The sequence below is a fragment of the Neophocaena asiaeorientalis genome, unplaced genomic scaffold (genome assembly GCF_003031525.2).
Source record: "Neophocaena asiaeorientalis asiaeorientalis breed wild unplaced genomic scaffold, Neophocaena_asiaeorientalis_V1.1 scaffold946, whole genome shotgun sequence".
NCBI lineage: Eukaryota > Metazoa > Chordata > Mammalia > Artiodactyla > Phocoenidae > Neophocaena > Neophocaena asiaeorientalis.
Genome location: NW_020175049.1, coordinates 1868054 through 1891848, shown reverse-complemented (window position 1 = coordinate 1891848; position 23795 = coordinate 1868054). Strand labels below are relative to the sequence as shown.

Below are 23795 nucleotides of genomic sequence, written 5' to 3'. Positions count from 1 at the left end.
TGCCACCCAGCCCAGAAAGAACCGGCTCTTGTCACCCGCGGGGTCAGGCACGATATCGGGCACTCCCCTGCCCCCGCCTCAGCTCAGCCCACCCCCTCCCTGGTCAGCTGAAGCCGGGCAGGGCAAAAGGGACAGGCAGCTGCAGGAAAATGGCGGCGCCAGGCTCCTCCTCGGAGCTTTCCGGGCTGCCCCGGGTCACGTGACTCGGGCACCGCCCCTCCTTCTCCGTCTCCCGCCCCTTTTCCCTTCTCTTTCCTCTTCGACTGGGGAGGCGGGGCGAGGGACGTATGGCTTCTCCCTTCTCCCCCCACAAGGGTGTCCTAGTGTCTGTGGTTGAAACCAACGGCTCCCCACAGAGGAGGTGCAGCTACCTTCACAGCTACCCCTGAGCAAGGGGGTGTCAGAGCTGCTTGGGCTTTCCTAGCAGAATCAAGAATGTGTTTAGGGAGGCCCCCAAAACCATCCTCCTGGCTTTAATGAAAAGGAAAAGGCTTCCGTCGGCCCATTCTCGGAGGCTGTCAGCAGGCCTCTCCCTACAGTGGGTATTGAAGCTCTCCCTGCTTACTTACCCCAGAAGGGTTGGGGGTTTTTTCCCCTTTTCTTGAGAGGCTTGGAAATGTCACCTGTTTTTGTTTATCTCGTCCTTGAAAACTTGACACATTGCTGCCAGTCTAAATTTGGATGCTAATGGGCCAGTATTTTTTCTCTAGGGTGTCAAATAGGACAGGAAACACATAGCTTCACTGGAATTTGAAAAGGGAAGTAGTACGATGATGTCAACAGAGATTAGCTGACCCTACAAGGCTGACTGCTGTGGTGATTAAAGGTCCAGACCATAGAAGGAAGTGAGAAGGTAGTAAGTGGAGAAGTCCCATTCAGAGAATCCAGACATCACTACCTGCCATCTCCCCTGGTTTAGTCTTTGTTCTCTTTGGCCTCTTTTTCTCTTGCGTAAGCCAGATTTTCAGGGAAAGAAGACACTTGAAACTGTCCTGTGGGCATTTTAGAGGAATTATTATATCCTGTGAATCTATTCTATGAGATCCAGATCTATTTCACAATGTCTTTTAAAATGTTAAAATGCCCCACTTTCAACACAAGTTTAAGGATAAATTTTAAAATCTCCATGAATGTTAAATTACCATGATAGTCCTATGTAATCTTGCTAGTTTCAAATGAAATGCTAACATACTCAGAAAGTCTGTGTACACCATCTGCTAGCCAAGTCCAAAATACTGTGCTTCAATCTGGTGACTCTCAAAAGATGCAAAGCTAATGGTTAACATTTTATGTATCATCATGAATTTTGTGGTCTCCTCCCATTCCCTTTCCCCCCTTTTTTTTTTCACTATGGCTGGTGAAAATTTGCAACAGCATGCTTTTGCCAAGAACATAAAGTGCTTAAACCAGCAGGCTTCATCTGTGTCAAGCCAGCCCCAAATTTCTCAAAACTGTAATGACTTCCTTCAGTGCATCTGCAATCCATCTGCAGTTTGGTGCCGAGTTTGCTGCCCTGTGTCCATTGGGCCGTGGAGTTACCCAATTCTTAAGACCTCCTTACTATTCTTCTGTGGGTTCCACTTAATAAGTTACCAGGTGGCCTGAGCTTCTGCATTGGTAGACCCCCTGCTGAGGTCAACAGGAGCTAAATCAGTAGCTAAATATTTCATCTTTAGGGAAAATGTAAAAGTTATTCCTAAACACACAGAAGGCAACGTGTATTTTTTGCACTACTATGAATGACATTCTAGGAAGGTATTTCACCATTACTTTTACCAAAGAGATTCTTACAAACCACCATTATTCAAATAACTGTAGACATGTTCACCTTATAAATAAACTAGCTTCTGTTAGAAATATCACTGTACTTTTTTTCAAGGGTGTATTTTAGAAGTTTCTAAATATGTAAAAAATTAGTGTCAATCAATTGTTAGGGTTCCCTAAATTAAAAAGTATATTGTAAAAAAAAAAAAAGTATATTGTAGAGAGGTGTGAGGTACAGGGGAGGGAACAACCGTTTTTTGAATGCTTTCTATGTGCTAGGAACACTACGTGAATTTTTTCATTTAGTTCTCATTACTATAACTCTAAAAAGTATTGTGGCACTTAATACAGGGAAGAAAAAAGTCTTAGAGATTAAATGCTTATATAATTTTTCTCTATTGCCTAAAAAAAAAATTCTTAGAAGTCCCAGAATCCCACAAATACTCAAGTGCAAGATTTAAAAACTCATTGTCTTTCCATTACTTTATCTAGATTCTTTAGGCAAGACTTGAAGCAACTACCATATATATTAAATTCATTCAACAAATACTTCTTGCCTGCATACGCTGTGCTAGGCATTGCTAGGTGCTGATGTAATAATGTGTGACGCAAACATGGTCTCTGTTCTCAGAGTTCTTACACTATTTTAAATGGCAACAGAGGAGAAAAATAAGTGGGGAGAAGAAAATATGCTGCACCTGAAGAATCTTTATGATGTCTGTAACTTTAAGAAAATGAGGGAGAAAAAGAATATGGAAGAGGAGATTGATCAGAATTTTTACCCTTTATTATTTCAGTTAAGCCCACTCCCAAATCCAGAGTCTGCCAGTTCCCTACACCCACTCTTCTTAGACATTAAGGTTATCTAAATTATAATCTTTTGACATTCTGTTAGCTAAGCTGACATGAACAACTTGGCAACCGCTTCATCCCTCACCTTTCAATGTTTATGTTTCCTGATGCTGCCAAATCAGTTAAAGATCATAATCTTATATAACCTTACACAAAGGTAAGGACTTTTCTTTGAATGTAGCTGAGCTCTCTTGCTAGAACCTCCAAGCAAGGACTTCACTTCCTTATTCAGACTCGCAGCATACACCCTTGTGATAATAATAATTACATGCAACTGTGTTGATTACTTACCCTATGCTAAGCACGTTACATGCATTATCTCAGTTAAACCCTAAGACAACCTCATGACCTGAAGTGGCAGAGACACCTCTGAATTCCCCAAAGTCTGTTTCCTTTTCTCCTGAGCACACATACTATGTTTCCCAGCCTCTCTTGTGATTAGTTGGGGTCAATACACAATAGACTGTGGACAGAAACAATGAAAGCTGTTTAAGTTTTGGCCCACAAAACCTCTAAAACCTCCTACACATGCGCCATATTCTCTTTCTTTCCCTACCTACCAGCTGAATGAAGATTTCAAAGAATCCAGAGGAAGTCAAAACTGCAAAATAGAAGAAGCATGGGTCCCCAAATTAGTCCTTGAAGGAATCCTGCCCCAGAGAACTGCATGACCAGGAACACCGGTATTGGATTTTACTTGTTTTATTAAATTATGCCTCTAAAATTTTAATGCTGTGTGTTATAGTAGTAATTAGCTACCCTACCTAATGCCCTTCTTTTCTCTCCATTTTACTGATGAAGAAATTGAGGCTTAAGAAAATTTAAGTAACTTGCTTAAATTTGCTCAGCTATTAGGTAGGGGAGCAAGGATTAGATCTCAGGTCTGTCTGACTTTAGAGCTTGGGCTCTCACTGCTTGAGATCCTCGTGATACTATTTTATGTACTTCTAAAAACTTTATTAAAATTTTAATACACACTGCTTCACCTAGCATGCAGAAAAGACAGAAATCAGGGTGACCACCAGGTTCTCTCCCATATGTGAGACTGTCTTACTATCTTTAACTCATTCCTGCTACATTTTCCTTTCTTCCAGGTATATTAATTCTATAATTTCAATATGACTTTCAATGTATTTGGGCCTTTTATACCTCTTGAAAGGTGACATGTGGACTAGCTCTTTAATCCTTCTCTTAAAAAGAAAGACTAACCAAACCTTGACCCTGAATCATCATCAAAAACTCTCTAATTATGAAGCAGAATAAAAATAGGATACCTGTGCTGTTAAGGTACCTGGGGTCCATTCTTCTCTGTAATATAAAGAGGCTGAATCAAGTAAAAATGTATTCGAGCATGCAACACTGAACTAAAAGATCAGAGTTTCAATGTTAATGGTAAAATTAGGATATTAAATTTTGACCAGTAAATATCACTAAAATTAAGGAGATTTATTAATTCATTTGAGGCAATGGGAGAAATACCAGTTTGGAGTCAGACACACTTAGGTTCAAAACTCTGGGCAAGTTATTCAGTTTCATCGTATGTAAAACAAGGGTAGTAGCATATATCTTACAGATTTCTTATCAGGATTAAGATAATGTACATTTGTAGCCTTTATTTAGATTCCATGTATAAGCGATATCATGTGATATTTGTCTTTGTCTTACTTCACTCAATATGACAATCTCTAGGTCCATACATGTTGTTGCTAATGGCATTATTTCATCCTTTATTATGGCTGAGTAATATTCCATTGTATTTATGTACAAATGAACTTATCTACAAAATGGAAATAGAGTTACAGATGTAGAAAATAAACTTATGGTTACTGGGGGTAAGGAGTGGGGGAGGGATAGACTGGAAGATTGGGATTGACACATACTACTATATATAAAATAGATAACTAATAAGGACCTACTGTATAGCACAGGGAACTCTACTCAATACTCTGTAATGGCCTACATGGGAAAAGAATCTACAAAAGAGTGGATATATGTATATGTATAACTGATTCACTGTGCTGTACATCTGAAACTAAAACAACATTGTAAATCAACTATACCCCAATAAAAATTTAAAAAATAAAATAATGTGCATAAAAACTAGTACAGTGCTTGACACACAGTTGTCACTCAATGAATAAAATCATTCAACAAACATTTGCTCAGAATTTACTATGGGCAAAGCCCTCTACTAGAGTCTCAGGATGCAGACAAAATGTTAGATTAGACAAAATGTTAATGCAATGTACAATTAACCGTTGAACAACATGGATTTCAACTGCGCAGGTCCACTTATACGTAGATTTTTTTCAATAAATACATACTATAGTGCTACATGATCCCTGGTGGTTGAATCTGCAGATGCAGAGGTAGGACTGTAAAGCTATGCATGGATTTTTGACTTGACAGTGGGGTGGGAGATGGGGGCTAACTCTTGCCTAGTTCAAGGGTCAACTGTATTAAGTAATTTGGTAGAGGTATGCCTAGAGTACTATTAGAACAAAGAGAGATGACACCTAGTTCTTCCTGATGGGATCAACGAAGGTTTATCAGGGACAGTGACACATAAACAGACTCTTGAAGGATGATTAGGAATTGTGAAGGAATCAAAGAGAAGTTATTGCAGGCAGAGGAAAACCACATCTGCAAAAGAAGGAGCCATTTGGGGACTGCAAATTGTTATATACGGCTGAAACATAGTGTATGTGAGGTTTTTATTTATTCAGTCAATCAACGAGTAGTTATTGAGCACCTACGTATGCTGAATAGTGTTCTAGGTCCTGAACACACATCAGTGAACAAAATAGAAACGTTTTCTGCCTTCTTGAATGGTGTGTATATTCAAGTGGGGCATATAACAAATAAATATGAAACAGGTGCAGGGAGAGAAGAGCGCTATGAAGAAAAATTAAGCAAGGTAAAAGAATCGAGAGGACTTTAAATTGGATGATGACAAGGGAAAGCCTTTCTAAGAAGATGACATGTGACCTGAGTGGATTGTGGGAGTCAGCGGTGCAAATATTGGGGAGATCATTTTGCATAAAGGGAACAATGAGTACAATGTCTCTCAGACAGGAACAAGGTTAACTTGTTTGTGGAACAGTGAGGACAGTGTGGCCACCAAAGAGAGAGTGAAGAGAGAAAGATTCAGGAAATGATCCCAGAGATATGACCAGATTATGAAGGGCTTTATAAGGCATGTTGAGGAATCTAGGTAACATCTAGAGGTAGATGTCCCATGAGAAAAGACAGCCCTAGGTCCTTGGAACAACTAAAGACTGCATGAAGTAAGCTGTTTCCAACCAAGACAGCTGGAACAAGACCCCATTTGTTGCCATGTTCTTCTTTGTACCTGTATCCCCTTGGGTTTGCATCTTTATCTTCTCAGCTATTTTCTTCTCCCACTTCAGGATTAAGGTCCAAGATAGCTAATGGCTATCTGTGTCCTTTACTCATGGTATCCCCAAGACCTGTATTCCTCATACACTAGTAAGGTTGAATAAACCCTACCCAAATTAAAGGGCAAAAGAAACTTGATTACATAAGGAAAGTCCAAATAGATTGTCACATGCTTTCATTGTTCAGTTTTCAAAATCTAAGAATATGGCTTTCAAATGCCTTTCAAACTCTAATAATTTTTGTCTTAGTGTCTGTCTGCATAGCAGTTACCAGATATATGATCTTCAGAGTCTTAAATGCTGCTGCACAGCCACTGCTAACACTAGATGATTTACAAATGATCATCCAACAAAAAGAACAAGAAAGCCTGATACTTATAGAGGTCAATATGACTACCATGAAAAATTCAATACGTAATTGCAACTTACTAAATAGCAGTGCAGATCTGGATTGATCACCTCCCCAGGAAAATAATCGTCTTTCTTTCGACTTAGGCTGCAGATTGACCAAAAGAATGGGGACTGAGAAATGAAGCAAAAACTAATGATTTGCAAAATGAAATGAAGCAAAAACTGAAATGATCCACTGTACCATTCCATGATATGTAATAAAAACTATTTAAGCTCTTATTGTTTTAACACCAGCTTATTTAGGCCCATTTGTAACAATATAAGACCACAAATAAACTGATTTAACTGTAACTCTGCACAGATTCATAGGTTCTAGTAATTCAATTACTTTACAAATTCTAACCAATTCCTGCCTAGGCTACTAATATCCACCTCAAAGGCAGTCTATGGTTAATCCTATAAATATCTTCCCCTTACCACCCCCTTTTGAGACGTTATTGAGACTCTGTTACTGTGATGCTTCCCCTTATTAGCAACTTTAACAAATCCATGTTTTTATGATGAAATATTTTTCTCATGATCTTTGTATGGAATGTGGCAGACTTAATCATATGCCCCACAGAGGTGTCCATGTCCTAATTCCCAGAACCTGTGAATTTGTTATCTTACATGGTAAAAAGGATGTAGCAGATAAGATTGAGGATGGAGAGATTATTATCTGGGTGGGCCTGATGTAAAGGGTCCTTATAGAGGGAAAGAGGAGGTCAGAGGGAGAAGAAGGCTATGTGACAGGAGAAACAGAAATTGGAGTGATGTGACCACAAGCCAAGGAATGCCAGTCACCTCTAGAAGCTGCAAGAAACAAGGAATGGGTTGTCTCTCGAGCCTTCATAAGGAACCAGCCCTGTTGTCACCTTGAAGTGAATTCTGGAGGTTACAGATCTAAAATAAGACAACAGAATAAATTTCTATTTTGCAAGTCACTGAGTTTGTGGTAATTTTGTTACAGTAGCAATAGGAAACTAATGCAGAGAACTTTGGCAGGAATTTGGATTTTATTCTAAGTGAGATGAGAAGTCATCAGATGGATCTCAAAAAATATATATATATATTTTTTTTTTATGTACATTCTTGCTGTGTGGAGAACAGAATTTAGAGCAAGATAGAAGCAGGGAAATTAGGAAGGAATTGCTTTAGACAAGAAGAGCAGTCAGTGACAGTGACTTGGATTAGAGTGGAAGGCATGGAAATGAACAGTAGATAGATTTAGGTATATTTTTAATGTAGAATCAACAGAATTTGCTGGTGGCTCAAATGGTGGGGAGAGACTCTAAGGACAGTGACTCAAGGGAAAGAGATTATACAAGGATGACTTCTAAATTTTGGCCTGAACAAGTGGGTGAATGCACAATAGGGGCAGATGAAGCTGGAATGAAGATAGTAGGCAGGTCATGAAGAACCTTGTATGCTGTGTTTAGGAATCTGGATATTGTCCTGAAGGCAAAGGGAATGCACTGAAATATTATAATCACAGGAATTGGATGGAGGTCTAACTGACCTTTGTGTCCCTTTCATTTTCTTAGTTCGATTAATACATTAAAAGATGTCCCAAAGCCATAAACCATTATTCCATCTCTTTCCTCATTCTCTACCTGTGTAATGCTTTGGTTTTAAATTTAATTGAAGCCTTGTTATGAGAAAAGTTATCAAGAAAGTTCTGAACAGCTAAGCTTTGCATTTTATGGTCTGCACTGGGCCTGATTTACAGAAGTCTGATAGATTAGAAAACAAAAAGCTTATAAAAATAGTTGTACTTGTTCATAACACTTAGCCCAAGGGTAGATCAAGGGAAAACTGGTTGGTGGGTAGAGGGCATTGTGGCAGTGGCATTAGAGAGGGGAAGAAGGAGATAGATTCTAGAGATATGAGGGAAAATGCATAGAACTTGATGAAGAGATTGCATGAAATATGCAAGGGAGAACACAAAGTAAAGGTTGATTCCTAGGTTTCTGATGGGGTTCATCTGGATACATCATGATTCCAGTTACTGAAAAGGAGGAACCTAGAGGGAGAGGAAGTTGGGAAGATGGCAGGGAGAGAATGATGCATTCAATTTGGATATAATTTATTTTTTAACTAATAAAATTGATATTTTAAGAGCAGTTTTAGGTTCACAGCAAAACGGAGTAGAGAGTACAGACAGTCCCCATACACCTCTGTCCCCACACATGCACAAACTCCCTCACTGTCGATGTCCACAGCAGTACATCTGTTACAACCGATGAGCCTACACTGACACATCATTATTATCCCAAGTCTAAAGTTTACTTTAGTGTTCACTCTTGGTGGTGTACATTCTGTAGGTTTGGACAACTGTATAATAACAAGTATCCACCGCTGTAGTATCATAAAGAGAAGTTTCTGCCCTAAACATTTTTGTGCTCTCCTTTTTTATCCCTTCCTCCCCGCCCCCAACCTCTGTCAACCACTGATCTTTTTACTGTAGTTTTGCCTTTTCCAGAATGCCATATAGTTGGCATCATACGGTATGTAGCCTTTTCAGAGTTGCTTCTTTCACTTAGTGATATGCATTTAAGGTTCCCCTATGTCTTTTCATGGCTTGATAGCTCCCCTTTTTTGGTGCTGAGTAATATCCCATGGTCTAGATGTACCACAAGGTACTTTTTCATTCACCTACTGAAGGACATCTTGGTTGTTTCCAAGTTTTGGTAATTATAAATAAAGTTCTATAAACATCTGTATACTGGTTTTTGTATTTTGTATAGACATAAGTTTTCAATTCATTTGGGTAAATACCAAGGAGCACGATTGCTGGATTGTATGGTATTAGTATGGTTAGTTTTGTAAGAAACTGCCAAACTGTCTTCCAAAGTGTCTGTACCATTCCCACCAGCAATGAATGAGAGTTCCTGTTACTCTACATCCTCACCAGCATTTAGTGTTTTCATTGTTCCGAATTTTGGCCATTATAATAGGTGTATAGAGGTATCTCTTTGTTGTTTTAATTTGTAATTCCCTAATGACATACGATGTTTAACATCTTTTCATATGCTTACTTGCTATCTGTGTATCTTCTCTGATGATGTACCTGTTCTGGTGTTTTGCCCATTTTTTAAGTGGGTTGTTTGATTTCTTATTGTTCAGTTTTTAAAGTTTTTTGTATACTTTGAATAAGTCCTTTAATCAGATGTGTCTTTTGCAAATATTTTCTCCCAACCTGTGGCTTGACTTCTTTCTCTTGACATTGTCTTTTGCAGAGCATAAGTTTTTTATTTAATGAATTCCAGCTTATCAATTTTTTTTTTCTCTCGTCGATGATGCCTTTGGTGTTGTATCTAAAAAGTCATTGCCATACCCAAGGTTATCTAGGTTTCCTCCTATGTTATCTCCTATGAGTTTTATAGTTTTGCATTTTACATTCAGGGCTATGATTCATTTTGAGTTAATTTTTGTGGCAGGTGTAAGGTCTGTGTCTAGGTCTTTTTGTTTTTGCATGTGGATGTATTCCAGTACCATTTATACAGAAGACTATTTTTGCTCCATTGTATTGCTTTTGTGCCTTTGTCAAAGATCAGTTAACTATGTTTATGTGGCTGTATTTCTGGGCTCACCATTCTGTTCCATTGACCTATCTGACTATTCTTTAGCCAATACCACACTGTCTTGATGACTGTAGTGTTATAGTAAGTCTTGAAGTTGGGTAGTGTCAGTTCTCCATCCTTGTTCTTCTCCTTCTACATTGAGTTGACTTTCTGGGTTTTTTACTTCTCCATATAAACTTTAGAATCAGTTTGTCATTGTCCACAAAATAAGTTGCTGGGATTTGGATTGGGATTGAAAGGAATCTATAGATCAAGTTAGGAAAAACTGAAATCTTGACAATACTGAGTCTTCCTATTTATGAATGTGGACTATCTATTTATTTAGGTTTTTAAAAAAATATCTTTCACTAGAGTTTTGTGGTTTTCCTCATATCAACATTATACATATTTTGTTAGATCTGTACCTAAGTATTTCACTTTTCTAAGTGCTAATGTAAATGATAATGTGTTTTCAATATCAAATTCTGCTTCTCTGTTGCTGGAATGTAGGAAGGTAGCTGACTTTTGTTTATTGGCCTTGTATTCTACAGACTTACTATAATCACTTATTAGGTCCAGAAGGTTTTTTCTTTTGTTGATTCTTTCAGATTTTCTATATAGACAATTGTGTCATCTGCAAACAAAAATATTTTTATTTCTTCCTTCCCAGACTGTATATCTTTTAATTCCTTTTCTTGTCTTCCTTCATTAGATAGTTTTTTTTTTTTTTTCGGTACGCGGGCCTCTCACTGCTGTGGCTTCTCCCGTTGCGGAGCACAGGCTCCGGACGCGCAGGCTCAGCGGCCATGGCTCACGGGCCCAGCCCCTCCGTGGCATGTGGGATCTTCCCAGACCGGGGCACGAACCCATGTCCCCTGCATCGGCAGGTGGACTCTCAACCACTGCGCCACCAGGGAAGCCCAGTTTTGTTTTTTTTTAATCTCCACACTTTAAATATTTTACCCCACTCTCTTCTTGCTCATGTGGTTTCTGAGAAGTCAGATGTAATTCTTATCTTTGCTCCTCTATAGGTAAGGTGTTTTTTCCTCTGGCTTCTTTCAAAATTTTTTTCTCTATCTTTGATTTTCTGAAGTTTGGATATGATATGGCATGATGTAGCTTTTGTTTTGTTTTATTGTTTTTTATTTGGCATATATCCTGCTTGGTGTTCTCTGAGCTTCCTGGATCTGTAGTTTCATGTCTAACAATAATTTGGGGACATTCTCAGGCATTATTGCTTCAAATAATGCTTCTGTTCCTTTAGCTCTTTCTTTTCCTTCTGGTGTTCCTGTTACACATGTTATACCTTTTGTAGTTGTCTCACAGTTGTTGGATATTCTGTTTTGTTCTTTCAGTCTTTTCTCTCTTTGCTTTTCAGTTTTGCAAGTTTCTATTAGTATATCCTCAAGCTCAGAATCCAGTTATGGGCTTTCCTCTGCCATTTCCAGTCTATTGATGAGCCCATCAAAAGCATTCTTCGGGGCTTCCCTGGTGGCGCAGTGATTGAGAAGTCCACCTGCCAATGCAGGGGACACAGGTTTGTACCCTGGTCCAGGGAGATCCCACATGCCGCAGAGCGGCTGGACCCGTGAGCCATGGCCACTGAGCCTGCATGTCCGGAGCCTGTGCTCTGCAATGGGAGAGGTCACAATAGTGAGAGGCCCGTGTACCAAAAAAAAAAGCATTCTTCATTTCTCTTACAGTGTTTTTGCATTTCTTTTTTATTCTTTCATAGTGTTTCCATCTCTCTGCCTACATTATCCATCTGTTCTTGCATGTCATCTACTTCTTCCATTAGATCCCTTAACATTTGAATCATAGTTGTTTAATCATAGTCCCCAGTCTGATAATTCCAGCATCCCTGCCATATCTGACTCTAGTCTGATGCTTGTTCAGTCTCTTCACATTGTGTTTTTACCTTTTTGTATTCCTTGTACTATCTTGTTGAAATCCGGATGTGAGGTACTGAGTGAAAGAAACTCCAGTGAATAGGCCTTTTGTGGTGTGGTGTTAAGGTGTCAGGGGAGGAAAAGCATGCTCTAGTCCTATGATTTTGGGTCTCAGTCTTTTAGTAAGCCTGTGCCCATGGACTGTGAACTTTACCAGTGCTTCTCAGTTTTCCCCCCCTTAGGTAGGACAGGATGGCCAGAGGGGGCTGGAGTTGTGTATTTCCCTTGCCCCAGGTAGGTTAGGCTCTGATAAAACCCAGCATGTTAGACTCTGCTAGTTTCTCCTGAAGATAGACCTTATTAAGAATAACAGACTGCTCTGGTATATCTCAAAATGGTTCATTTTCTCCTTCCTCTGCTGAAAACACCAGGGGAATTTTCTCTGGTATTTGCTGTGAGGGCCTGGAGGAGCTCCTAGAAGTAAAACTCACAGAAATGGGGGGCCCCTTATTCCTGAGTTCCCTTGGAGATTTTAACTCTCAGACTTATCCACACTTGAGACACCAGCATTTTTTTTTAGCATCTTTATTAGAGTATAATTGCTTTACAATGGTGTGTTAGTTTCTGCTTTATAACAAAGTGAATCAGCTATGCTCATCCCAGCTTACCCTTCCCCCCACCCCATGTCCTCAAGTCCGTTCTCTACGTCTACATCTTTATTCCTGTCCTGCCCTTAGGTTCTTCAGAACCATTTTTTTTTTAAATTTTAGATTCCATATATATGTGTTAGCATATGGTATTTGTCTTTCTCTTTCTGACTTACTTCACTCTGTATGACAGACTCTAGGTCCATTCACCTCACTACAAATAACTCAATTTCATTTCTTTTTATGGCTGAGTAATGTTCCATTGTATATATGTGCCACATCTTCTTTATCCATTCATCTTTCGATGGACCCTTAGGTTGCTTCCATGTCCTGGCTATTGTAAATAATGCTGCAGTGAACATTGTGGTACATGACTCTTTTTGAATTATGGTTTTCTCAGGGTATATGCCCAATAGTGGGATTGCTGGGTCGTATGGTAGTTCTAGTTTTAGTTTTTTAAGGAACCTCCATACTGTTCTCCATAGTGACTGTATCAATTTACATTCCCACCAGCAGTGCAAGAGGGTTCCCTTTTCTCCACACCCTCTCCAGCATTTGTTGTTTGTAGGTTTTCTGATGAAGCCCATTCTGACTGGTGTGAGGTGATACCTCATTGTGTGTTTTTTGTTGTTGTTGTCTCCTTAGGTAGGTTTATTCCTAGGTATTTTATTCTTTTTGTTGCAATGGTAAATGGGAGTGTTTCCTTAATTTCTCTTTCAGGTTTTTCATCATTAGTGTATAGGAATGCAAGAGATTTCTGTGCATTAATTGTGTATCCTGCTACTCTACCAAATTCATTGATTATATTTAGTAGTTTTCTGGTAGCATATTTAGGATTCTCTATATATAGTATCATGTCATCAGAGCAAACAGTGACAGCTTTACTTCTTTTCTGATTTGGATTCCTCTTATTTCTTTTTCCTCTCTGATTGCTATGGCTAAAACTTCCAAAACAACGTTGAATAATAGTGGTCAGAGTGTGCAATCTTGTCTTGTTCCTGATCTTAGAGGAAATGGTTTCAGTTTTTCACCATTGAGAAAGGTGTGTTGAGCCACCAGCAATTTGTCAATTATAGTTTAGGTTTCCCTACGCTGGTACTGGTTCCTGTGGAGGTTTCTGCTTGTGGGTTTCTGCTCCAGCAAATTGTGATTCACTGTGTTCACCTGTGTGTCTCTCCAATTTTAGGGACAGTTTGCTCTGTGACCTCACTTCTCTGACAAATGTATGAAGAGTTCATTTTTCAGTTTGTTCAGCTTTTTACCTGTTCTTGTGACAGAGTGCTGACTTCTAAGCTCCTTATATTTGGGACCAGAAACCAGAAGAGGGGATTTTGAAGTGCTCATGAGACACCCAAAATATACCAAGGGATAGTAATGTGGCTTTCAGTAAGCTGGAGATACAGGCCCAAACGATATGAGTGTACAAGTTGTGCAGTTGGTGAAATCACGGAGTGTATTAAGTCTAACTAGGAGTGAGCTCCCAGGAGTGAGATGAAGTCCTAGGGAATTCCAACATTAATGAGGCAGCATACAATTTTAAAGGAGCACTGAAGATATAGCCACCCTCCAATAAAATTAAATTTTCTCTGGTACTTTGTTGTAGCTCATATAAATTTATCAAAGTTCATTACCTTTTATTCTTTTACACCCACACCTCCCACACTCCAATTGACTGAAGCAATTATATTACATAATCTTCTCATCTTGGGGCAACTTTTAACGTGGAGACTTTTAAAAAGTATAATAAAATATTTTAAACTGCCTTTTAAATTACGATCTATAGATTGTCCTATAAATTTTTTGTTTAAAAGTATCACTGTAAAGAGAAGATATTTTATTCCAATTGGCAGGCCACCGAAAGTTTTGAGTACCAAGTTCTGAGCCTCCAAAAGTAGGATTAAAATTTTAGATACTGAAAGCTTTCAGGAAACAGCAGCATTCTGCCTGCTACAGTAAAATGAAGACAGGAGGGATACATCTGCCAAACTTGACATTGTAACTAAATCACTTTGTACTGACATAGCTTTACTTTAGCGGAGAATGTTTGTGGGGATTTTTAATCAGATAAAAATAGGGCTGCTGTTTTCTCTATACCAATTAACATAGTTGACATTTAGCCAGATCTGCCCTGGACACAGCAGGGGATGTACAGTTTGTCCTGATTCTGTGGGAAATGAAAAATGCAGCACTTGGCACAAGAGAAAATATGTGAACCCAAAAAATGTTGTCAAATATAGCAAGTCAAATTAAGAAAATTGATTTACTGAAGGGCAGTCTATGCTTTCTAGAGAGCAAAGGAGGAGGGAGGACTCTCTGGACTTCTGAAAAAATTAGGGATCTTGAGTTTAACTATTAATATTACATATTAATGAATAAACATATTTAGTTAAAGACTTTCCTACAACCCTATTAAATATGCAATTTGTCTTACTGTGAGTTTGAGAAAGGAACTGGTAGTGGCTCAAGCGTAGCATATAAAGACTTATTGAACATTTCTAAACAGAAAGTCAGCCTAGATGTCATCTAGTCAAATTCTTTCATTTATGGATGAGGAAAATTGGTCCCAGAGATGTTAAATTACTTTTTATGAAGTCACTCTGATACAATGCCCTCACAGACCCTTTGGCTCATGGACCGAAAACTCTATGGGGACATCAATTCTATAGTAACATTTCAAATAACCAGAGTGTTTGAAGAATAGTTTATTCTAGTTCATTTAAACTGATGGTTAAATAATTGTTTGAAAGAAAAGTGTTTTTATATGTATAACTGCTTAAAAATTGATCTAAGGTATCTTAGTTCATAGTCCTACCTTTATAAGTAGTGGGTTGAAAACATGAAATTGCTGATATTGGGTAATTATTTACCCACAAAAAATCACAAATTTCATATGGTTCAACCTAAAGTAGGAAAGTGAACTGAACTGAATATTTAAATAACTTGTAGTAACTCAAGTTCATCACTCCAAAGAGTATTTTGTATAGTTTATCATTATGGCTTCAAATATAGATGGTTCAAGTGGCTATATAGGAAATATTCTGGTTCCCTAAATACCCTGAAAATTTTGGGACCTGTTTTAGCCAGCCTCCATGATGGACTTCAGTGATCCTCACTTCCTGGTATTCATGTCCCTGTATGGTCCCCTCTCACAATGAACAGGAATGGCCTACGTGGGAACATTGAGGAAATGATGGCATGTGTCTTCGCAGGATTGATCATAAAAACTATTGCAGCCTTCACTTTGCTCTCTCTTGGCTCACTCACTCTGTCAGAAGTCCATCACCATGATATGAGAACACTCAGTCTAACGGAGAGGTGAACATGGCAAAGAACACAGGCCTCCCGCCCCCAGCCTGCATGAACTTGCCAGCCTTGTGAGTGGGCCATCTTGGAAGCAGATCCTCTGGCACCACAGCCAAGTCTTCAGAAGCCCTGACCAACATCTTGATTGCAACCCCAGGAGAGACCCTGAGCCAGAATTACCCAGCCAAGCCGTTTCCAAATTCCTGATCCACAGAAACTGTGTGAGGTATTGTTTTAAGCCACTAAGTTTTAGGATAATGATAACTAATACAGGGCTTTAAAAACATATCTCTGCCCTATGTGTTAGTTTCCTAGGGTGACTGTAATAAATTACTACACATTTCGTGGCTTAAAACAACACAAATTTATTCTCTCACAGTTCTGGAGGCCAGAAGTCCAAAACCAAGGTGTTGGCAAGGCTGCACTCCCTCCTAGGCCTCTAGGGGAGAACCCTTCCTTGCCCCTTCCCGCTTCTGGTGGCTCCATGTGTTCCTTGGCTTGTGGCTGCGTTAACTTCATTCTGCCTCCACTTTCACATGGCTTTCTCCTCTTCTCTGTGTGTCTCCCCTTTGTGTGGCTCTTACAAGGACCCTTGGATTTAGAGCCTACACAGGTAATCAAGGATGATTTCGTATCCAGATCCTTAATATAATTACATCTGCAAAGACCTTTTTTTCAAATAAGGTCACATTCATATGTTAGAGAATATGGACATATCTCTGGGGGGGCCACCATTCAACCTACTACATGTTATATGAGTTTACTTATAATTTAATATATAATTTGCTTAAGTCACCTAAAAGAGTCATGAAAGCAAAATGATAATAACAGTAATAATAATAGTAATAATAGAAGACCTGGTTAATTGAGTGCTCTAGTGAATGGGTTTAATTCTCAAAGCTGCATCATATCATCTTTTTGTTTTTATGAAGAGGAACAAGAATCCTGGGTTCTAGCTACCACTGGTTGTATGGCCTTGGCAAAAAGCTTTACTTCTATGATCTCCCTTTCTTTTTTTTTTGGCCATGCCGCGCAGCCTGTGATATCTTAGTTCCCCAACCAGGGATCGAACCCATGCCCCCTGCAGGGTAATCATGGAGCCTTAACAACTGGACCACCGGGGAAGTCCCTCTATGATCTCTTTTAAGGGAAACTCCTTTTCCCTAGCCTTCTTCCATGTGCGGATACCTCCACTAGAGTAACCCCCCTGGCCTCTCTTTTCCTCCACAATCACTCTTCCTAGGGCAAGAGGAGGGATTTACCTGATGGGTGAGTTCAGGAAAAAGAAATGGACATGCTGGCTAGGGCCAGGATGGTATGAGGCCAGGGAGGCATCTGGGGCACAAAATTTAAGAAGGCGCTCACACTCAGGGTCATGAGACAGACATGGTCATGAGCCTGAGAATGCGGGCCTCCTTGAATTCTGCACCCTACACACTCTAGTCCTGTGCATAGCCTTCACCTGTTTGGATCTGCCTGCCTGCAGAGGCCTCGTGTCTGGTCTGTCTCTGCTAAATGGTAAGGGGCCTGGGCCTGCTTAGGGAGGCCTGCTGTCTCCAGTGGACCCATGTCTAGATGAGTAAGTCTACCCAATTTGGGGGTGAAATGTATATCAGATTGGAAGATATTTGGTCACATATCAAAGCCATATCTTCCCATTTAGCTTTTCACCACTAATAAAGCTGCTATTTTAATCTTCAGTTATTTTAATCTGAATTTATTCACTATTTTAACCTGAATCCTATATCTGTCTCTCAGCTGATTCTTATATCTGTCTCTCAGCTGATTCCACAGTCAGGTAGAGGAAAAGAGCGCTATTAATGACATTCACACACACACATCACAGTTCCCTCATGGATAAAAAAAAAAAAAACCAACTAAGTAACAGTAGGAACCTTTATAGCATTGTTATGGAAGAGGAAGGAGACAGAGGGATGGCATTTCATTTGTTTGAAAATATTGTTTACAGCTCATGTGATTTCCCTGGACCTATAAGGCCCTAACTCCATTCCAGGGATTATATTATTGGTCTCACTCCAGTGCCCCTCAGTGAAATCCTCCCTGCTGGATGATTCAAGCTCACACCAATCTTTCTCTACTTTGATCCTCCATAATACTTGTTTGGACCTCACTGTTCACAGTTCTTAGTATTTATTCTCTAATTTTTCCAAGTATACATCATTTACCCCTTCAATTAAATTTTAAACCCTCGATGTTGGCCAACTATGTTGGGGCACATTATATGAACATCATTACCCATTTATTGATTGACCAAATTAATAGGAACACTTCTTCAAGAAAAACCCACTTATCATGCTTTTCCTCCATGAAGATCATTTTGTCTCAGAAATCATTCTTTATTTTAGAACATAGTACAGAGATTTTCCACATGGACTATTTTCCCCAAGAAAACTGTATAGTACTTAAGACACCTAAATTCCTTATGTAATCCTCTTTAAGGTATTCATATTTCAGAAATGTGCTAAATTTTTTGCTGTTAATTTGCTTTCCCAGTTTCTTAGTTTTTGACTCTACTTGTGAGGCTACTGATTTAACTATATTATTTTAGACAGGCCAAAATACCAGTTAGGCAAAAATGAGCTTGCTGTGTATGGACTCAGCCCAAAAGGCACACCCCTAACATATGTGGAGGTGAGACCAGACGGTACATAGAGGGCCACATATCATATGTCTACATGTTTAAAAGTTACATATCAAGTTCTCAAACTTTTAGAGAAAAAGAACATCCTATACTTCTACTTGACATATTTTCTCTTTTCTGAATTTCACATTTACGTTTTTCTATTTCTATCTTGGCCTGAACTTGTACTCACTCTTCATGCTCTAAAAGACTGAAAAACAAAATGTAATTGTATTCAAACTGTCCAAATTTTGAATGTATTTTCCATCAAAAAAATGTAAAGTAAACAAAACAACCTGAAAAATTACAGTTATTTTTGGATTAAGGTGGTCAAAAAGTGCAAAATTTCAGTTATAAGATAAATAAGTTTTGGGAATATAAAGTACAACATGACAGCTATAGTTAAAAATACTGTCTTGTATATTTGAAAGTTGCTAAGAGAGTAGATTATAAAAGTTTTCACCACAAGGGGAAAAAAATTGTAACTGTGATTTAATGGATGTTAACTAAGCTTATTGCAGTAATCATTTTGCAATATATACATACAGTTGGCCCTCTGTATCAGCAGGTTATGCATCCATGGATTCAATTAACCATAGATCAAAAATATTTGAGAAAAAAAAAGTTCTAGAAAGTTTCAAATAGAAAAACTTTAATTTGCTCCATACAGGCAACTATTTACATAGCATTTATATTGTATTAGGTATTATATGTAAGCCACACATGATTTAAAGTATACGGAAGATGTTCATAGGTTATATGCAAATACTACACCATTTTATATAGGGGACTTGAGCATCCATGGATTCTGGTATCCAAGGGGGTCCTGGAACCAATCCAGAGATGACTGTATCAAATTATTATGTTGTACACCTTAAGCTTACACAATGTTATATGCAAATTGTATCTCAATAAAACTGGAAATAATTGCAATATTTTATATGTTATTTTTTTAACATCTTTATTGGAGTATAATTGCTTTACAGTGGTGTGTTAGTTTCTGCTGTATAACAAAGTGAATCAGCTATATGTATACATATATCCCCATATCTCCTCCCTCTTGCGTCTTCCTCTCACCCTCCCTATCCCACCCCTCTAGCTGGCTACAAAGCACCGAGCTGATCTCCCTGTGCTATGCGGCTGCTTCCTACTAGCTATCTATTTTACATTTGGTAGTGTTTATATGTCCATGCCACTCTCTCACTTTGTCCCACCTTACCCTTCCCCCTCCCCGTGTGCTCAAGTCCATTCTCTACATCTGTGTGTTTATCTCTATTCTGCCCCTAGTTTCTTCAGAACCATTTTTCTTTTTTTTTAGATTCCATATATGTGTGTTAGCATATGGTATTTGTTTTTCTGACTTACTTCACTTTGTATGACAGACTCTAGGTCCATCCATCTCACAACAAAAAAATCAATTTCTTTTTATGGTTGAGTAATATTCCATTGTATATATGTGCCACATCTTCTTTATCCATTCATCTGTCGATGGACACGTAGGTTGCTTCCATGTCCTGGCTATTGTAAATAGTGCTGCAATGAACACTGTGACTCTTTTTGAATTATGGTTTTTTCAGGGTATAAAAAAAACTTTTTTTCTAGAGAATTCAAAATTCTCTCCCTAAAAACTGAAAAGGGAAAAATAAATTGTAGTTATTGAATATCAAAATTTTAAATCAAAATTACAGAAAAATTTTTTGAAAGTTTATTTGCATTATTTAAATATTTTAATTAAAATAAAAGTATTCTTGATTCTCACATTGACCATCCAGTGGCCAACGTGAGGAACTGATATCACCACTTCATGTATGTTAAGTTAGCCTACATATACACACATGTAAGAGTAATATGAATTGTTTTATGTTGCAAAATATCCCTCAGCCATCATGTTCAATTACTGTAAATAATATGCTAATTCACAAGTACGTCTGGAGACACAAATTAAAACGTGAAGAAAAGCAAGAAAGTGGATGCTTGATATGCTAGAAAGTGATACCACGCTATGAAAAATCTCTTGCGCTCACACTATCTGAGAGGAGGAATCTGAAAAGGTAGTCTTTTATTCTTCCTAGGTGTTTCTACTATCTAATACCCAAATTGCTGATGTACATCTCCAAGTTTGGTGGCGATATAATCCACAGGACTTCATAACATTTAGACGCAGTTGCCTTTTCACTCAAGGGCATAGGAGAAGGAACATAAAGAAGCATTTCCCTGGGGCCTGAATGCTGTTAAGCATGAAAGTGAATGTTTAAGGACATACTGTGCCAGTGCTGAGCACAGAACTCAAGTGCCAGAGGTGCCCATGTGCTATTTAATAAATTTTGTGTGTGTTTTTATGATAAGTGAGGCCTTCTAAAACACAGGGTCTAAGGCAGGGCCACCTTGCCCAGGCAGCAGAGTTGGTTGCACTACTGCTCCAAAAGTCAATCATTGAAAGTCAGAAAGTTCGTTCTAGTCCCTTATGTGATTCATGGATTAATGAATTAAGTTATTTGTAGTGTTACAGTATAATAGTGAGAGCACACAGACTCTGGAGACATAGTGCTTAGGTTCACATCCCAACTTTGCTACTTAGTTTTGTAACTTTGGGCAAGTCACTTAAACTTTCTATATCTCAGTTCTCTCATCTGTAGAATGGGGGTGCTAATAACAATAACTACCTTGAAGGACAGTTGCCATGCTTAAAAACACCTGTCCCATTGAGTAAAGTGTTGAGAACAGTCCATGGATTATAGCAAGTTATACATATATATAATTATATATTAATATAATATTATATAATGATTAATACAATATATTAGTAATTACATGATATATCATTATTATTATATATGATTATTCTATGTTTTAAACCAATTCATTCTTGGAAATAACAAACCATTAATAATAATTATGATAATTACAACTAGTTTTTGAGTGCCTTCTATGTGCCAAGCACAGCATTTACATTATATCATTTGAGCCTCAGAACACTCTCGAGAGGTAGGCATTATTCTCAATTTTCAGAGGAAGAAGCTAAAAGTAAGACTAGTTAACTAATCTGCTCAAGGGCACAGGTAGTAAGTGACTGGGCTGAGCTTCAAATAGATGTTTTCTGAGTCTTCAGCCTGTATTTTTTTCACTTTGTTCTTGGTGAATCAACCATGTCTCTTAATCCCAGATTCCAACTTCACAGGGTACAATGTTACTATTATTCTTAAGGATGAAAATTGTAAGTAACTTGTCATCACCAAACTTTGAGCTCCTTGAGGGCAGAGATTGTTTTATTCAGCTCTTAGCACAGGGTCAGGAATACAGTTGACACGCAATATATGTTTGTTAAACTAGAAAAAGACAAATGTCATATGATGTCACTTATATGTGGAATCTAAAAGATGATACAAATGAACTTATTTACAAACCAGAAACAGACTCAAGGACATGGAAAACAAATTTATGGTTACCAAAGGGAAAAGGCAGGGGTTGGGGGTGAGAGGGACAAATTAGGAATTTGGGATTAGCAGATACAAACTACTATATATAAAATAAAAAACAAGGTCCTACTGTATAGCACAGGGAACTAAATTCAATATCTTGTAATAACCTGTAATGGAAAAGAATATGAAGAAGCTTATATATGTATATGTATAACTGAGTCACTTTGTTGCACACCAGAAACTGGTGTACATTGTAAATCAACTATACTTCAATTATGTATATATATAGGGTTAGCAAACCAATGATGATTAATCTGGAGCCAAGAACAGGCTAGGGAAATTAACAAACATAATATCTTGTGATTTGAGAGTCTAAAATAGATTCACTGAGCTAACTGCAGTACTACCTCTGCTTCATGTAACAAAATTTTATATGATTAAATAATGATTTTTTAAGTTCAGTCATTTCTATACCCTTAGTTCTTGTTTTGACATGTTTTACCCAGGGCATGTAGGCCTTGACTCTGCCATGAAACTTTTTGAAGACTAGGAACATTCAAATTCTTTTCTTTCCACTATTATTCTCAGGATCCTTGCTAGAAAACAAATTACAGGATGTTTAGAGAGATGTTTTCCTTATTTAGGTTTGAACTGCATGTGGCTATATTTTTCTCAGAAAAATCTCATGGTACACAGAGGTTCATACCAGCTTGGGATATTATTTGTTTGCCTGCCATTTTAAATAACATTTAAATTTAAGTTCGTGTATTTAGGGATACAGTGATGGTTCTATAGAGTTTTATTCTGAGTTTCAGTTCTTCTGGAGTTCCACAAGGAACAACCTGCAACTAGTACTGAACAACATCCTAAAATGCATTTCCTAGCAATTTGTAGGAGGAGAAAAATGAACCGCCGCCAGTTCTTCTACGGGACCAGAAGCAGCAGCTATTTATTTACACTTTAGTCCAGAGTGGGAAAATGGGATTTCAAGCAGACTCAAGCAGCATAAGCCCAAGTGAGTGGCTAACCAAAAACGGTGATGACAAAAGAAAAGACTTGTGTCAGACGTAATCCCAAATATCCACTCCTTCATCCTCACTTGGTGATGGAAACTTGAGTTAAGCTGGGTTTATAGCCACTCAAAAAACAAAACAAAACAAAGTTTCTTTTGCAGTTAGGTATGTCTATATAACTAAATTCTAATCAGTGAGATGTTAGTAGAACTGTCCTTTGCAATTCAACCTGGTTTATATATAGCATTGAAAAGAACCACACACTTGTTTCTCCTAAAAGCTTAGCATTTCTTTCCAAATGTTCCCTCATTTTTATAATCTAATCTCTAAAATCTTTCAATCTATTATTATATATTGAGTCCTATGTTGTAAGTTTATAAATTCATTTCTTTAAAATTTTCTTTTTACCCTTGAAAAGATATTTTACGTTTTGAATAGTGAATAATTATTAGGGAGGTAGATAAGCATAGGGGGTGGGAGGAGAAAAGAAAATGAAATGAAAAAATTGGACTTTAACACAAAAGAAAACTTATCTAAGCGCACATTAAACATTTTGGCCAAGAAAATTCTAATAAGAAATACCAAAAGATTTTTAACCAGCAGGAACAGAAGAAGTCTGACAAAACCAAAAGGCAGGTTTCCTTAGGATCTAATAAGATAATTTTGTCTTCTTATTAGCGAATGGATGTTGTTAAAATAACACATGGAAAAATACTCTCAGATGTTCCCCCAGTGGTAACAATGAGCATGATTCAGTCTGTGAGCAATGGCAACTTACCATGATGTTGGGGAAATGCACACAATTGCCAAATCATATCCTCAGGCACCAGAATATGTGTGAGTCCTCTACCCACTACCGACTCATGTCTCTAAGATATGTTGACACACTTGTCGTGTGTCTGTTTCTAGTCAGCAG

At 38.1% G+C, this 23795-nt stretch overlaps 1 long non-coding RNA gene across 1 annotated transcript in view; it reads left to right on the top strand.

The window, feature by feature from the left end:
• LOC112412127 (uncharacterized) overlaps positions 1 to 17450 on the top strand; it is an 18170-nt gene extending 720 nt beyond the window's left edge. The window contains exons 2-3 of the long non-coding RNA XR_003005739.1: positions 3180 to 3299; positions 15663 to 17450. This is a non-coding gene — a long non-coding RNA (uncharacterized LOC112412127). The remainder of the gene's footprint in view (positions 1 to 3179; positions 3300 to 15662) is intronic.
• Positions 17451 to 23795: the final 6345 nt, after the last annotated feature.